The following is a 3788-nucleotide window of genomic DNA, read 5'->3' as shown; positions in this document are numbered from 1 at the left end:
ATTGGAAATTTGGATGAATAAGTAGCAATAAATTAAGATGAGATTGAGTAAATTTTCAGCTTAGTTGTGTTAAGTATTCGGCAATAATCATAATGATGTATATGAATGCCGTATGTTTGTGTTTGATGGAGAGGGAAATTGTTTGATTTAGCTCAAGAGCAAAGGGGAACTAAATCGGACAAAGGAAAGGAGAAAGCAAACGAGTAGCCGATTTGGAACCGTTCTACCCAAAACTAGGTAAGTCATTAAGCATATATTTGGTGTTGATGTAAATGACCATAATATATACGCAATTGTGTTTAAATGAGTTGATATGTAAATGAAAATGTGTGTATGGAATGATGCCATTGTTGAATGTATAAAGGCAGCAACATGCATAAGGTATTGGTCTCGGCACTAAGTGTGCGGGTATAAATGGACACGGTGACAAGATTGGCACTAAGTGTGCGGGTTTAAAAATTGTACAGCACTAAGTGTGCGAGCTGAAAATATATAGCACTAAGTGTGCGAGCTAAAAATTATATAGCACTAAGTGTGCGAGCTGAAAATATATAGCACTAAGTGTGCGGATTCACTATATGCTCTTGCGTTACAATTGGTACTGAGTGTGCGACATTATCGAGTTAATCCGGACAGCGGATCGGGTAAGTACCTTGAGCTCATGGCGAATAGGCACTATGGTCATGTTTCGGGGTTGAGCTTGGTAAGCTTTAAATCTATGTGATGATTACAATTGTATGATTGTGGTGAAAATGAGTTGGTGTATAAAAATGACTCAAATATCTTATTGAATAGAATATGAAATGTGAATGTATGACTTGGTACGAGATTGAACCGAAAGGTCTAAGGAACTATGGTATAGTTCGATATGGATGGAACAATTAGCCTTGTTTCATTGTTTCACTTTGTGATGAATTTAGCTAATGGATAATTGTAAAGTGCTTATGACTTATTGAGTTATAAACTCACTCGGTGTTTTCTTGTCACCCATTTTAGGTCTCGTGGACTCGTCTCTTTTGTGTGCTCGGAACCGTCAGCGAAGTCATCACTGCCGTGAGCAATTTTGGTATTGTCTTCTTAGTCGATAGGAGAAAATTGGCATGTATAGGCTATTTGGTTTTGTTGAATTTTGGGTTGTAAGCTTTTAGCCATGCGAAAATGGCCCATATGGTCGGTTGAATTTGGTTCAAAACACTTATTCATGAGTCTTAAAAATCTTAATTTTGATATGGTGGTCAAAATTTGTGATATGAATGATGGATGATTAGTTGGGTCATGGAGGAATTATGAAATAGGCATTGTTTGCCTTAGTAACAGATGCTGACAGCAGCAGTGATGTGAGATTGAAAATCACTAAAAATAGTAGAAGTAGAATTAAATAGTGAATAAATTATGAAATTTAACCTTGATGAATCTACTTTCATATGGAAGAAACGAAACGGTCATATGAGTCGGATTTTAAGAGATAATCAGGTTTTCGTGAAACAGGGCCAGAACAGTTTCTGGATCCCCTGCTCCGACTTTGAAAATTCACTATAAATTAACCAGAGAGAATTAGAAGTCATACTCTATATGTAAAGATTTCTTTGTGAGTCTAGTTTCTTTAGAAACAAACGGCATAAGTTTTGGAGCCCTGTACAGGAAGATATCCAAGTCGTAGTGCGCAAAGGTCAGTGTAGTTGAACCCTGAAATACTGGAAACTTTAACAATAAACTGTACTAATTTGCTAGACTAAAAATTATAGAAAAAAATGTGTAGATGGAATTATGAGTCTAGTTTCAGGGAAAATTTACGGAACTGATTTTTGAGTTCTGGAACTCGAGATATGATTTTTAAGGTAACAGTGACGCAGTTAGCCAGCCTGCCTAGAACAGAAATTAATTATTTCCAAGAGAGAAATAAGGGAAGTAAGCCCGGTAACACCTTGTGGTCAAATCCGGTGATGGTCACGGGTTTGGGGTGTTACATTTTATTGGTATCAGAGTTATGGTTTAGTCGGTTCTAGGACTACCATAGCGCGTGTGAGTTTAGCTATACATGCCAAATTGTTTGTGCTTATTAATGTGATGACTTCGGACGGTTGAAATTTTGTTTTGGTTAGCAAATGGAACCCGGGGTAGAGAGACCCTTAGCGGGTGACGTTGAAAGTGTAGCGGCTGCTCCTGCGCAAGGGACACCGCCTGTTGAGCCTCAGTCATCTGCGGATAATCAAGGTGAAAGGGCTAAACAAGCCTTCTTCACCATGATTAATGAGTGGGTCGCGCAATATGCCCGAACCAATCCGGCTGTCCAACCATTCCCGAATTTAAATACCCCACCCCAAGAGCCCGTAATGCCATCAGTTACTGATCCTGTGAGGCTGAGTAAACCACCTATGGACTTGATTAGGAAGCGCGGGGCCGAGGAGTTCAAGGCCATAGTTACTGACGATGCCGAAAGGGCCAAGTTCTGGCTTGATAATGCCATTCGGGTGTTTGATGAACTGTCATGCACACCCGAAGAATGTCTTAAGTGTGCTATATCCTTGTTGCGAGACTCAGCCTACTTTTGGTGGAGGACCTTGATTTCCATAGTCCCAAAGGAACAAGTTACTTGGGATTTCTTTCGATCAGAGTTTCGGAAGAAATATATAGGTCAACGGTTCATCGATCAAAAGCGCAAGGAATTCTTGGAACTCAAGCAAGGCCGTATGATAGTATCTGAATACGAACATGAGTTTGTAAGACTTAGTCGGTATGCTCGGGAGTGTGTGGCTGATGAGGTTGCTATGTGCAAAAGATTTGAAGAAGGATTGAATGAAGATTTAAAGCTGCTGGTGGGTATTTTGGAGATAAAGGAATTTGTAACACTAGTTGAACGAGCCTGTGAGGCGGAAGAACTTGGAAAGGAGAAGAAGAAGGCTGAATTTGAAGCTAAAGACTGTCGTAAGAGATCGACGGGTAAAGCTCCATTTTCGGCTGTAAAGAAGTTCAGGGAGGACACAAATAAGTCAAAGACGACTGCGGGAGTTTCCATTAGAGCACGACCATCGATGGACTCACGAGCTACTTCGGTTGCTAGTGTGGGCAATAATCGTCAAGAAAAGCCCGAATGCCCCCAATGTGGAAGACGACACATGGGTGAATGTTAGGGTAAGTCTGCTAACAGGGCCTGTTACGGATGTGGTTCGAAGGACTACTTCATTAGAGATTGCACGGAGCTAGATGAGAAAAATAAGATGCAAGGTGCGAGACCTAGTGGAACGACGGCTAGAGGTAGACCCCCGAGAATTTCAGGAGGTAGGGGTGGTAATCAGAGAGGGGCCTCTGATACGGTGGTTTGATCCGAGACTCGTGCTCCTGCTAGAGCATATGCCATCCGCGCGCGAGAGAAGGCATCCTCCCCTGACGTTATCACTGGTACTTTCACTCTCTTTGATACTAGTCTGATTGCATTGATTGACCCTGGCTCTACTCAGTCATACGTATGTGAAACCTTAGCATCCAGTAAGACTCTACCTGTTGAGTCTACTGATTTCGTAATTTGAGTGTCAAACCCTTTGGGTCAATACGTACTCATTGATAAAGTGTGCAAGAGATGCCCCCTAATAATTCGAGAATCCTGTTTTCCAGCCGATCTGATGCTTTTACCATTTGACGAATTTGATGTCATTCTTGGTATGGATTGGCTGACCGTACATGAGGCAGTGGTGAACTGCAAAAAGAAAACCATTGATTTGAGGAGTGCAAATAATGAGATAATCCGAGTTGAGTCTACCTATTTAAAGGGAGCGTCGCCGATAATATCT

This window comes from Gossypium arboreum, chromosome 11 (genome assembly GCF_025698485.1).
Source record: "Gossypium arboreum isolate Shixiya-1 chromosome 11, ASM2569848v2, whole genome shotgun sequence".
NCBI lineage: Eukaryota > Viridiplantae > Streptophyta > Magnoliopsida > Malvales > Malvaceae > Gossypium > Gossypium arboreum.
This window is presented reverse-complemented; position numbering follows the sequence as displayed.